This window comes from Cynocephalus volans, chromosome 2, assembly GCF_027409185.1.
Source record: "Cynocephalus volans isolate mCynVol1 chromosome 2, mCynVol1.pri, whole genome shotgun sequence".
Taxonomy (NCBI): domain Eukaryota; kingdom Metazoa; phylum Chordata; class Mammalia; order Dermoptera; family Cynocephalidae; genus Cynocephalus; species Cynocephalus volans.
The window spans coordinates 74,126,351-74,141,356 of NC_084461.1; positions in this window are offsets into that span (position 1 = coordinate 74,126,351).

Sequence of the window (15,006 nt, forward strand, 5' to 3'; positions counted from 1 at the left end):
CAAGTGCTTTTATGGGAGTTCCCTTGGGGGCAACACCTCCAGTGGAGTGAGGAAAGCAGAAGAAGGCAAAGGGAGCACTCATCCTGTGACATGAGGTCTCGGTCACTCCCACAGAGAGCTCTGATGTTGAGATGACGCTTCAGAGATGTCCTGAGTTAAGAGAAGGACCTCATAGTTTGCCAACCAAAAAGCCAACAAAGAAAAAACAGCAAGCCAACAAGTGAGTTAGCAGCCAGTGTGCTAGAAAGTCAGAATAAACAGAACACAAGCCAAGCCCAAAGAACTGTCAAAGGAGACAGTCGGCAACTTTTAACAGAAAAACCATTAGAGCACTTAAGAAGATTCACATGCAACATCCCTAGGGAAGCTGACAATTGCAGATTGGGCCTGCTAGGACCTGGCCTGGAACAGCCCTAAATAGGACACTCAGCAATCCTTTTGCCCCATTTTCGGGTCTTGGAAAATTTTCCTAAAAAAGAAGGAAGAAGGAAAGAAAGAAATATAAATTAGGACGGATGAAATAAAATCAAGCACATTCATCATTATATTAACTATTAATAGATTGAATCTGTCATTAAAAGCAAAGACTGTCAGAGAGTATAAAATCCTAATGCCAGCTATAAACTGTATACCTAAAAAGAAGTACTTAATTCAAAGTTATTTTTTAAATGGTCAAAAGCAAAAAATTTGGAAAATAATTGTCAGGCAAATTTAGAAGGAGGCATGGCTATATGAAAATCATAGATGGCATCATTTAAAGTGTTAATCTTTTCAGAAAATTTGATATGAATACATATCAAAGTTTTGTGTCAAGCTTGTGCAAAGGAGGAGACCTAAAACAGGCCAATTAGAACATTTCTCATTTGGTACAGACATTTACTTAAAAAAAAATTTTTAAAAAAAAAAGGAGTAGTTAAATACTCACAGTTAGATATGATTAAAAAAGAAACAGGGTAGGGAGCTATGGCCTCAGCCACACCCCTTGACAACTGCAACCAGCCCAACGACAGCCAACGAGCTCCCACAGGAGGTACCCTGGGTTCCTGTGCCAGGTTGGTGGAGTGCTGAGGACCTTAGCCATACTCCCCCAACATCCACAACCAGCCCAGCAATGACCACCAAGCTGCTGCCAGAAACCCCCTGGTCTCTCCTGCCAGAATGAGGGAAGCACCATGGGCCTCAATCAAGCCCCCACCTTTCCTACTCCTCCCACCCTATTTCCTTCCCCCATTCCCTCTCCCCCTCCTCACCAACTGCTCCACAACAATACCTTAGAATGTAAAAAAATAATAATATTAATAAATAAGTTAACATAAAAAAACAAAAAAGCAATTAAATTTTTTAAAAAAATAAAAAGAAACAGGGAGAAAAGTAAAGAATATTTGGTTGACTCCTGATGGTCAGTCAGGTGGGTCAGTGGGTAATTAGGTTTTAAGAAAGGATCTTAATCCCATTAAAATTTGTCAGAAAATTTCCTAATTTTGTCAGGAATACATAATTCTTTTCAGAAACATATTTTGAGTCACCAGGTTTGGCACAATTTTTCTTTTACAGATATTAAAAGCAGTAATCAGCAAAAAGAAACATCAGGTAATAATAGCAAACAATTTGTCTTACATTTGTATGAATCACAAAACAAAGAACCTAAATACTTCGTTTTAAAAAGAAAATAAATCTATATTGATCGACTTTGATATACAGTCATCCCTGGCATGCATGAGGAATTTGTTCCAGGACTCCCTGCAGATACCTGCAGATGCTCAAGTTCCCAATATAAAACGGTGTGGTATTTGCATAAATCCTATGCACATCCTCCCGTATACTTTAAATCATCTCTAGATTACTTCTAATACCTAAAGCAATGTAAATGCTACATAAATAGTTGTTATACTTTATTATTTCTATTTGTATTTTTATTGTTGTATTATTATTTTTTATTGCTTTTCTGTACAATAGCAGTTGGTTGAATCTATGGATGCAGAACCCACATACATGTAAGGCCAACTGTACTCTTTTTGGAACTGAAAAAATCTAGTAGAAAACAAAAACCAGTAAAGACATGAGGAGTGTAATAATTCAAACAATAAACTTGACATGAAAATTTTTCACTCTTTGAAGAAAGAATATGCATTTTTCATATACTCATGGAATATTTATAAACAATCATGTACACATATAAAGATGGAAGGCTTTAAGCTAAGTGTCGTGTGAAAAGACTGGAAAACATATTTCTCAGACAGAACCATTTTATTCTGCCCTTCACAACAATCCCCACTAATAGATTAAGATCCCAAGAGCTAATGCAAAGGAAGAACATTAGAGATGAAAATAAGAGACTTAAGAATTTTGTTTCGGTACTCTGCAAACTTCCAGTAGCTAAATTGAAGGTGAGATCAGGCAGGGGTGCTAATCAGTAATGGGTGTGGTGTATCCCAGAGAGGAGCTGACCTGTTCTTCACCAGTTCATCTGGAAATTTGAAGTTGACAGCCTCACCAGTCATTAGTTCCACATGGCATGAAAGAGAATTAAGACAGAATTGAGACAGGTGCAGAGAGTGTCAGTAACAGAATGGGCCCCCTGTAATGGCAGAGATTTGCTGTACAGTGCCATGGAACTATGGGAAACAGTCCAAAAATTGGTTGAGAAAGGGAAAAATCAGGCATGTCTGCAGGGATCTCTCTGATGGGAGAAAAGGATTCTAAAGCAAAGGATGAGGAATGAACTGCCTGGCTAGGAAATATCTGATTTCATCACATGGAAGAGAACGCTACTGAGGGACAGTGAAATGAGTTACTTCTTAGTACCTCAAAGGATGCCAGCATAGAACAAAGACAGATCAAGGCTGTTAAATGGATATCCCCTCCTAGCCGATGCCTTAATATTTGTGTAAGACTGCTTCCTACCACCAGCACTGCCAAAGGAGGTAATATAAAACCTAGGGAATAGGAATGGATGAAGAAAAAACAATCCTAAGTTTTGCTGAGTTTTCAAGATGACAAAATGGAGAAATAACCGAATTTACAAATGTCCATCTCCATTAATTTTTTCATATCGCAAAGAATGTTGTCTCAGAACCAGAAATAAAATAAAAAGAAAAAATTTTAAGTTACGTTTTACAGACCCTTACTTATGATTTATAATTCTACCTGCTACACCAAATTTCTGCAAGATTTTCCACCCTTGTGCCCAGATGTCCATGGGGCTTATAGTGTTTGTAATTTTGCCTCTATATTTAAATCCAATTATATACAAGTACAGAGTTTCAAAAGAAATAAATGATCTTTAGTGTAAAATAATTTCAATATTCAAATAATATAAGTATGGAAAAGAGACTGTGCTCCTTTTAATTTTCTGCTCCAGCATCCTTAAGAAATGACCTTCAATCCTTCTGCTCTCAAGAAGACTTCCAAAGCTTCAAACATCAGACTGGCAATTCTGGCAGGTTAACTGGAAAGAACAAAGTGAAAAGAGCCATGTGTCACGGCTGTCAAGATCTTTGAATGAGCTCAGCAGCTTCCTCCCACATCTCGTTGACCAAAACTCTGTCACATGACCCCTCCTAATTGCAAAAGACACTGGAAACTGTGCTACCTTGGATAAAATGAAAATTCTGTTACTAAGAACAGAAACAATGCATTTCAGATGCGCGAACAACAGTCTCTAATAAAAGTCGCTTCAGCAGGATATAACTCAAAATGCATTACACTAAGGAGTAATTGTAAATAAAGCAAATGCCATATGTAGATTTTCCTTTGCTTTTAGTCAATAAGTGCTAAAAATTTAACTTTAACTAAAACATGTAAATGCACATTCTTTTGCCAATCTTTTAGCCTACCGCCATGCCTTTCCCTAGAGTATGTGTCCACTGATTGTAGTTCTGCAATATTTCTTGTATTTTTAAACACCCATAACATAGTATCTCTATTTTCCAATTCTGGTTTCTTTAAAATGAAGGGGTAACTTTGAAAAGAAAAAAAAAATAACACAATGAGAGTGCTAAGTTCTAGATTTCCAGACTTTTTCCCATCTCTTCAGTTGTCTTTCCCATACTTAAATCAATAGCAATTTTTCAGCCAATTTTTATTGCTTGTTTTCCAAAATGTTCAAATTATTTTAATAAAAATAATACCTTTTTTGTGCAAATTATTTGATTCACATATTAACTAAATTGCATAATTATAAGAGCAAATGCAAGCAACATGAAATCTGGCACACAACTCAACCGGGGCTAGCAGAAAATATGCACATACTCTTACAAAGGACTAGCCTACTAGCTACCCTCATTTTTCTTGCCCTGAGTATTAGTCAGGATATTTTATAGGGGAGATAGAAAGTGTTCATTAATCCATAAAGTCTGTAAATGGGTAGTTGGAGAAGAGAACTTTTACGTAGTTGTATTATTCACTTCTGTGCTAGGGTTTAAGTCTTCATTTTGAAAAATGTGGGGTTAAGCATAGTGAATCTTCTTCTCCTATAAATAAATATTACTTAGTCTTTGAAAAGTGCTAAATACCCAAAGATATAAATTATTAGTTTCTAGACAAAAAAAAAATTAGCCATGGTAAAATAAGTCAGCTGAGGTATTTACTTCAGGCAAAGAAGTGACAGATTTCTAGGAAATGTTAGATTGAAAGATTTTACTAATATTCAAATGCTTGCTTCTTATGTTATGTGTTTACTTTTCTACAAGTCTAGAAATTTATTATATTACAATCATTTAAGAAAATGATATGAACAATAAGTGATGTGTTCTGGTTAGAGTTTCAAAAACCTGCTTTCTACCAGCTTAAGCTCCTAAAGGGTTGACTTCTGGGGTCATTTTGTCAGCTAATGTTAACAGTAGTGCTCAATTCTATTTCAACCGCTGTAATGGATGGATACAGCAAACATTTATGTGCAGAATTATTGAATTTAGAGTTTCATAGATTTAAAGCAAAAAGGGAGACATTTGTGTAGGAAAGCAAATACACAGCAAGAAAGAAGGAAGTTTTGCTGGTTAACTCTTAAAATGTGAACCAAAACATAAGAAATTACTTTGTCTCCCATCAGATTCCACAAATACTTAAGTGGTTACCATGAACCAAATATCCAGGTGGTATTTCTTTCAGATTTCAACTCTGTGGTTTTTCTTGCCTTACTATGAACTGAGCATTAACCAGTTTCTCAAACTAGTAATTATTATTAACTGCTTGGCTACATGTTAACCTAACAACTGCACTACTAGTTTAATTTGTGTTATACATACCTCATTTCCCTTCTCCTATCTACTAAACACAAATCCAAATAAACTTTACTTGTAGTCCCAATTAAAAATTGTTGGTTTTAATTTTCCAATTTTTAATGATGACACAGATGTTAATGGATAATTTAATTAATAGGACCTCATGTGTAGATTATTAATAGTTATAAAGTTTCTATTGGTTCTGCATTAAATCATAAAGCAAAAGTATTCTAAGCCATTCTGAATAGGGAAAGTGGCCAGTAGCTCATTTGGGAGAGCATGATGTTGATAACACCAAGGTCAAGAGTTCAGATCCCTGTACCAGCCAGCCACCAAAAAAAAAAAAAGTAGTATTTATTCTATTTATTCCATAAATAGAGAATGTAGATTTGGATATACTCATACACATTGTTTATTTCCTATTTGTTTTAATTGTGGATTAATTAAATTTTGTCCCCAAAGTTCATATATTAGAAGCTTAAATCTGCCTTGTAACTATTGAGGGTGGGGAATACTATTATGGTGATGGAAAGGTGAGACCTTGAAGATGCGATTAGATTGTAGGACCATGCCATAGTGAATGGATTAATAATGGTGGTCAGGGATGTGGTTCTGAGGGCTTTAAAAGAAGAACACATGAGAAGTTAGTCTCTCTCTCTGTCTCTCTATCTGCTCCATCATTTGCATAATGTGATATCCTGCTGTCACTGAAGTCACCACCAAAGAAAGACTTTACCAAATGTGTTCCCTGGACTTTGGACTTCCATCCTCTGAAACTGTAAGCAATGAATTTCATTTTCTTACAAAGTACCCAGTTCCAGGTAATTTGTTATAAGCAACAGAAATGGACTAAGACACTAATCATTCTCTAAACTGAAGGAAAAAAATTATTTTCAGCTTCCTACTGATTTATATTTACTATAGTCTTCCAACTTTTATCCCATTCCTGTGTGGCTTAGTGACTCATATCAACTTTGGACTAAATATTATACTAGCTATCTAGATGTCTTAGTGTATATCCACAGGAGCTCACCTGGAGATGACTCAGGTATTATAGTAGAACCAACCCATCAGTGTATCTGGAACACATTCTGCCTAAGTAGGGCATCTAACCTCTGTCTGAGATCATTATATATAAGCCAGAATTGTAATGTGTGTATTTAAACTCACAACTTCCAATTCATAAACAAGTTTACTGTTAAGTGACAAGTATAACTTTTATACAATACAAAAAAATTAATAATTTTCTCACTTTGCATATGAAATTACCAAAGCAAAATGAGAAAAAATAGAAATGGAAAGTTATAGAACCAAGGGTTTCATTTATGCTAATAATTTGGAAACTGCAATCTTGCATTTCCTATCTTTAATACATTTCAGTCCCAACAGCATTCAACCAGCATTAATGAAAGGATTCCAAAGTTCATGAGCTCAGTATGTTCCTACATGAAAAGGAGGCTAGCTGGTCAGAAAAAAAAAATGGATATAGAATACTCCATACTTTGCAGAGAAAGCAGAAAGTGTGTTTCCTGTGGAGAACAAATGACATTAAAAGAACTCCGAAATAGACTGCATTCTAAGTTTTATCCATGATTTTCCCTGTGTGGCTAAAAGCCTGGTCTAAGGCATGGAGCACACACATCAAACTTATATGAACTGTCAAGCTGCTACCAATCAGAAAAAGCCAACTTGTGATTTAGAGTATTAGGAATACTGCATATGTTTTGCATGAAAAAGTAGCCTACAACTTTTTACTGATTAAAGGAAATGACTTAGTTAAGCAGGTAATAAACTCCCAGTTTTTCAAAGTTCTTTTGAATAACAGACCCTTAATATTTGGAGGTGTTGGCATACTCTGCCAAAATATAAATAAATACCATTCATTTGGTATTATTAATTGTTTAAAACCACAAAGGAAGTAATCGTGATAATAGTGAGACAGAATAAGTCTAGGCCAGTGAATCAAACTGACTCCATTTTCCCTGCAGAGGACATTTTGTTACTTTTCCGCTCCTCAGTCATGAGGCCCCCCAGGGCACATCATTACCCCATGGCCTGCCATGGTAAAATAAAGTTAGATAAGAGGGGAACAGATATTCACTGAGTTGCAAAAACCTTCCCCAAAGCTCACTTACTGTAATTGTAAAGATTAAGTTACAGATTAACTTTAAGACCCCTTTAGGAATTCCCACATGTGCACAAAGCTTTAAGGTGACCACTAGAATGACCCTCCTGGGGTGATGATAATGAACACTACCACCATCTTGGACCTACTGAGCAGGCACAAGTACCAAAGCCCTAACTGAGCATGTGCCCGTGACACAACCAGGAAGAACAGAATGGTGGGGTCTAGCTTTCCTTTAGCTGTCTCCCTTATGCATAAGTCTATCTCCTCCTTTTAAAAGCATTGTTTGCTTTACTGCTGGGTGCACTGTTCATTTCTATGACTTTGAAACCCAAGAGCCTAATCCGGTAACAATAGATTTTTAGTGTAGACCAAGAACTTGGCAATTGAACATCATACAACAAGTATTCACTTCACAGAGTCCCATTTATTTTGAAGATTTTTTTTCCTTTGAGAATAAGGGGCAAGGAAGAGCATTTCAAAGCCTACCACACTCCCTGGGCACAATACAAGGATAGGGGTAAGCTTTACAGGTGTTCTTGTGTACTGGGCTTAATTCTCTGTTGTTGCCATCTTGAAATTCTTAATAATTTTTTTTAACAAGGGGCTCCACATTTTTAGTTTTAACTGGACTGGACAAATTAGTAACTGGCCCTGACAAGGAGATTAGCTATGACTTAGGGGACAGACTCTGCACTTCAGTTTGTCACCAGGATATAGATAAGCACAAACCCTTCTCCATTCTATTATTTCACATTTTTCAGTAATGTTCTGTCGGGTCCGCCACCGGCTGACCCGAACAGCCCTTGTCTTGCTATCAGTCCCTACCTTGGTGTCCCTTCTGGTGGGCAGGTGGATTGCCCAGACTCCTCTTTCCCCAGTCTGCGTTGGGAGGAGACAGAGGAAGAGAGCCGTGAAGAGAGGTGAGCACAGCCTCCGGCCCAAACCAGCCCGTTAAAGAACACTCAGACGCTGCGGGGATTCTGTCAAGCAGTTCCGTTTAATACCACACAAGCACTTTTTTTTATAAGCATATGGCAAGCGGGGGGGGGGGGGGGGGGGGGGGGTGAAGGGGCTTTCCTATCTGTAGCCTATCATTTTAAAGGTTAAGCCATTATGCACCTGGATCCAATGCTTTGCTGTAGCGATCACGCAGTGAGCACGAGCGCGGAAGTGCATCCGGGCCAATAAGGGCTATAGCAAAGTTCCCCCGGACACTCCCACCTTACTTCCTCCCAGCGCCATCTTAGGCTGCCACGTTAATACACCCTTGTGGGCCCATAATGGCACCACTTGTAATGTCACTTAAGGTGGCGTTAGTTTTTAAGGCCCGACAGTGTTCTTGCTCTAATTTCACCCAGATCCCACTTCCTGGTCCACTTCCAGATCCTGGTCCTGCTTTAAAAAAGGCATATGAAAGTCACAGATTTAGCAACTCTACATGATAAGCAAATTGATATAAAATTATCCTATATTACAAAATACATTTTGTGGAAAGGCCAAGTTAATGTCAACTGAGAAAAGTTTCATTTTTAAAATCCTAGAAAAGATGCAAATAAGAATGATAAGGTAAAGCATCAATTTCTCCCATGAAAGAAAAAATCACATATGATTATTAATATTTATACTAAAGGAATTGTAGCATTATGTTTAAATATCAGAAACATATTTGCCACTTCTCTGTAACAAACTTTGTAACTGCTTATAAAAAAAAAAGTCTTTTGAGGCATAATATATAATTAATTCTTAATAGTAGAAATTGCTTCAGTATAATAAAGCTTCAAACACTTTGGGAGCACCTGTTTCTGTGTATCCGGGGAAGGTTGCTTGTCAAAATCTGTTGCCTTTAAACACCTTCAGAGCCAGAAAGAGCAGGTGATAACAAACCAACCCATGTCATAGTTGCAGGTGGCCATATTCTCAGATAAAGCATATAACGTATCAGTGGTATAATGTCATGAATGCTTGATGCTCCTCACAGTGCTGATGCCTAAAATCCTGCCCCTAGTATAAAGCTAGTGGTCCAATAGCAGTTCCTCTGTTGCTGGTGCTATTCTAAAAGATTTATGTATACAATTCCTTCAGTCCTCTCATCAGTTAGAAACTGTTTTATACATGTGGAATCTGAGGCACAAAGACTTAAGTAATTTGCCTAAAATCACACAGTCGACAGCAGCAGAGTTGGTTTTCCAAAGTCTGCTCAAAAGTCTGTGCTGTTAACCAGTATATCTCACTGCCTCTCACACAGGATTTAATTCCTTCTGTTTTTAAAATTCCCGTTCATTATGATGTAAATGATTTTGAATGAGGCTGCCCTGATCCATCATCTATAATTAAGAAGGGAAAAGAGTGTGCGAGCCAGCTTGGGTGGTGGGAGAGAACAGCAGGTCAACAGAGACCTTGGATAAGAATGGAAACAAGCATGGAAAAGCAAACAGGATGAAGAATGCGCCTTCTCTCTGCCTACGACGATCGTGCCAGAGGCTGGAGAACTCTAATTGGTTGTTTCCACCCACTGGAAAAAAGTTTCCAGATGCCCAGCCCAGTGAGATGGGGTTCATTATTGAGAGGATTTTATCATCAGTCAAAGAAAAAAAAAAAAAAGGAAAACAAACAGGAAGCTGCCTAAATAGCTTCCAAAATAGAATAAAGATTGAAGGCAAGTAATCAATGTTAACAAAGCCAATATATTTCTATTAGTTAACCCTTAAATCCCATCCCAGCATTTATCATTGACAGCAATACAATAATACCCAAGTCAGGGCATTAACACCCTCAAGCTCCAACAGCCAGAAGGCAAAATTCATGTCATATTAATATTAATGTTCAAAATTCACTAGATATTCATTCGTACCTATGATCCATACTGTTCTTTTTTTCTTTGTGGGAAAAAAGATCCTCCAAATAATTGTGTATTCCTTGTAGAGTGCCATATGAAGAGGATATGGTGAGTATAATCACTAAATTCCAATTCCAGCTAACTCCTACTTTACAAGGGTACATCAAAAAATTTGTGGAAAAATTTAATTGAAAGGTAATATGATTCCTTCCATGAACTTTTTGAAGATGCTTCGTACATGATTTTTAAACTTATACACAAACTTTGACTTTCTGTTCATTGAAGACTCAGAAATTGAAATTATAATTTTTGAAGTGAAATGAATTATGTATTTATTCTTACAGGTCTTATTTCGAGGTCATGCCATCTTTTACTATATTCCTTAACAAAAAAGCCTTTTGATTTGCTTTCTTTGCTGGAAGTTCGAGGATTTGTTCAATTTATTCAAAATATTTATTGAGCACCTGCTTCACGTCAGATACCTAGTAGGTACTGGGGTACAGTGAGGATCCCTGACCTGCTGAGTTTATGCACTAGCCACCAGGAAGTTGAACTTTAATTCCTTGACACAAGAGTTATTTCATATTATTTGCAAAACTTTCTTTTCTGTGGAGTTAATATATATCTAGTTGCCATAACTGGTTTTACAGATTAATTAAATGCATAAATGACATAAATGCAGAAGAGCAGATTTGCATCATTTCCTTAAGGGTACCAGGACCATAAAATCTAGTGGCAACTTAATCAAGATTTGTGCAGAATAGATGTATAGGGTATCATACAACAAAGCAAAGGTTGAAAATGAAGAAAATTTTTCCAAAAATATGTACTTGTATATGTATTTTAAAAAGTCCCAATAGTTGAACTAATTATAAACAGGATAGAAAATATTAATTGATGGATTTTTTGCAAAGAAAGGTGGTTAACAAAAAGGAGGAATAATGTTCTATGTTAGCATTTCCTCAATCTTGTCCTTTGGCTGTAATGATCTGTGGCTATAAGTCACTGTATTTTTGCTTTAATGCTTTGGTTTTTCATTTTAAAACACTCATTGGGCTGTTGCTTCAACCCACCATTGTTTGCCCAGCTATTGTTATGTATATTCAAATTACACATTGTTGGCAGATTCTAACCTTTAGCTAATTCTCTTTCTTCTAGTGCTTTTCTTCTGTAAGCAAATACAGAAATCACAAAATCAAATCAGTATTTTCCAGGTTTTTTTTCAATGTTTATAAAAGGTACTGCAATAGGTTCTGTACACATAAAACAATTTATAGAATAAAAAGCATTTACCATTTTCACCCTTAAGAATCCAGTATTCTTTTTTAACAGTTGAAATAGATTATCAATTTGACAGGCACAAAAGGGTACAGCAACATAAAGGACACTAATTCCTGCGACAACCCCATATTTTAACAATTTCTTAGTAAACAGTGCCACCATGTGGTACTTTATTCCAAAATAAATTTCAGGATTCATTACACAATTGAACATTGCATTTAATAATACAGAATAATAAAAATATTCTTCTTACAATTTAACGTTACAGAAAACCTTATGGGCAATATTTACTAGAAATTATAAAATTCACTAAATGGCTTTTATGTAAGTAGATTTTGTGTTCACTAAATAGTTTATACATATATAAACATTTTATAATTGTTTTACTTGTCTTCATGTGACAGAATTCTACTTGAAACCTTAAAATTACTTAAAATTATATCACTGAAAAACAAAACATAAAAAGTAGAAAACATTTAATGGTCAGGAGCATAAACTAGTTTTTTAAAACATTGATTTCAACTTGGTGTATAAAGACCATATGAAAATGCTTTTAAATGTAATTGAAAATATAATTATATTTTTGTTCGACTAATACATTGTGCTTTAGAAAAATGTGTTTAATGTTAATTAGATTTGTTTTTTCCTTCTTTGTACTTCCGGTTTCACAAAGGATTTTAAATTATAATGAAATTAACAGGCAAACTAGAACGGAATCTAGAAGGGTGTATAATGTTTATTCTCATCTTCAGGGATAAAAATAAACAATTTTAAATACCTCCAGGGAAGATAAATCACTATTTACCATTTTTATTTGGAAAATCCGTATTGATAGACAGCTTTCCTTACGCCCTGCACAACTCTGTCATTAGACCACTGAAAGAAGTTTCCTCTGAATTTGTCCTCACTGGTAATCAATAAATGATTCCCTAACTTCTATGAGTTCTTCCTCAGTTTATTCTTTCCTACTCAGTGATGATTAGTGTATTTCACCTAAATACACACAAAATGAACAATCTCTGTTCATAGGCATGACATAACTTTCTGAAGGATATTTTTTTTTAAAGTGTGGTAAGAAGTTTGAAATTAAAAAAATCTAACTTTTAAAAAATTCAAATAAATACATTTTATTTTATATATTATGTATGAAAAGGAAATAAAAACATTTTATTTAAATTAAAATAGCAATTTTATCTTGATAAAATGGGCTAATCAAACTTCTCAACTCTTCAAAGAAAGGATTCTGGGAGGGTAGTATGCTTAATTAAACATGCAGTCTTTACACTGAGATTCATCTGACTTGTAGGGGAAAAAAAAAGGTACAGAAGACTTACACTAATAAAAGAAATATTTTAAAAAAGAAAAATCAACCTCATCAAAAATATACTAAAACTGATTTTACATGGTTTTTCAACTTAGCCTAAAGAAAATTTTCCTGTGAGAAAATTACCCCAAAAAAGTGAATAAAAATATTAAAATCTTATTAGTTACTGCACAGTATTTTCTCAGCAAGTTTTGGTGGTTGTGGTGGTGGCGGTGGTGATGGTAACCTTATCTTCAGACATCTCATGTAATATCAGCCAGTTCTTCTGTCTCAAACAGTTTAGCTCTATGTAATGAGTTAACTCAGCTGTTATTGAAATCCTGTGGGCGGGGAGAAAGATTTTCTAATGAGTGCTACAAGTCCTAAGCCTTTGGAATGATATTATGACTAAACTGAGTATTATTTTCTCCTGCCTATTCAGTAAACTTTAATATTTAATCTTACCCCTTAATTAATTAGAAGCACAATACTACACATGGCAACGTAACAATTACTATTCTAAAATGAGCTAAATAGCTTTCTTTGTGCATTAAAATGCTTTTATTTCAAACTAAAAAATAGTCATTACAGATGTTAGGAAAAAAGCTTTATTTTATCTTCTTGAAACTTACCACAGCAAAATCTCTATCCCATAGATGCAGATAAATCCATGAAAAAAGTTCTACAGGAAAACATCTCTGTTGGGTGTAGGTGGGGCAAAGGAGAGAATCTCTCCTGGACGGTGCTTGAGTGAAACATCAGAGAAGATTAGAAAAGTAAGACTGCGGAGTGGAGCAGAGGAAGAAATCCACCCCAGCCCATAGCTTTTCATCAAAGAATAGAACAGAAAGGGCAAGACTATTCCAAGAAATTAAAGTAGATATTTAATAATGTTGTTACTAAATAAAAAGTTGTTTCCTCGAGTTTACACAGTAAGTGAAAGTTAAACTATGTAATAGAGAAATTTCTCAAAATTTCTGGCCAACCATACATATCACAGAACACAGTGTTAGTCAATATTATACGGAAGAGATTAGTTTAAGAAATAGTACTAAGATAAATTCCAGGACAAGTGTAAAGTTACTCTTTGGGCAAAACAGTTTTGTATAATTTTTTATTGATTTTTACAACTGTCTCACTTCTTACCAAAGATATTTATTAAGTATCATTAAGTATATGATAGTATACTAGGTCTTAAAACTTAATTTTTCAAGAAAAAGAAAAGTAAAATAAATACAACCATTAGAAGGAGCTTCTATTGTATTAAAAAAGTAAAGGTCAATTTAAAAAGTAATATATTCTTAATAGGTAGCAAAGGTTTCAATAACCTGTGGCTTTTTAATATTACTTATTAACTCTGTTTTATTCGGGGGGTTTTTTCTTACAATTTGGTTAACTTTAATATGAAAACCTGAACTTTAGAACATTTAACTCTACTGACATCAGAATCTGCCAAGGATCAAAACCTACCTTTTCCTCCTATTTCAAAAGAAGTGCAATTTCCTGAGTTTAAAGAATCATTTGTGAGTCAGACCCAAATCAGTATAGTCAGTACATTTAAAGCAGAAGTTGGAAGAGTTTTTGTTTTGTTGAAGGATTGTGTGTGTGTGTGTGTGTGTGTGTGTGCGTGCGTGCGTGTGTGTTCCATTTTGCTTCATCTTTATGAAAATAGTATCAAAAAGCTTGGAGAATGCTAAAGTTAGGGATTTTAAATTTTGCAAATAATGTCTATCTTTGATAAAAACTTGCTAAAGCAGCATCTAACATGGGATTAATATCCAGAAAATACAAAGAACTCAAACAACACAATATTAAAAATCAAATAATGAGAATTAAAAATGGCAAAGGAAGTGGATAGACATTTTTCAAAAGAAGACATACAAATGACCAATAAGCATATGAAAAAATGCTCAACATCACCAATCAGCAGAGAAATGAAAATCAAAACCACAATGAGATATCATCTCACCCCAGTTAGAATGGTTGTTATCAAAAAGAGAGATAATAAATGCTGGCAAGGATGCGGAGAAAGGGGAACTTTTATACATTGCTGTTGGGGAATGTAAATTAGTACAGCCACTATGGAAAACAGTATGGTGATTTTTCAAACAGCTACAGATAGAGCAACTATATGATTCAGCAATCCCTGTACTGGGTGTATATTCAAAGGAATGGAAATCAAGTTGAAGGAACACCTGCACTCCCATGTTTATCGTGGCTCTATTCACAATAGCCA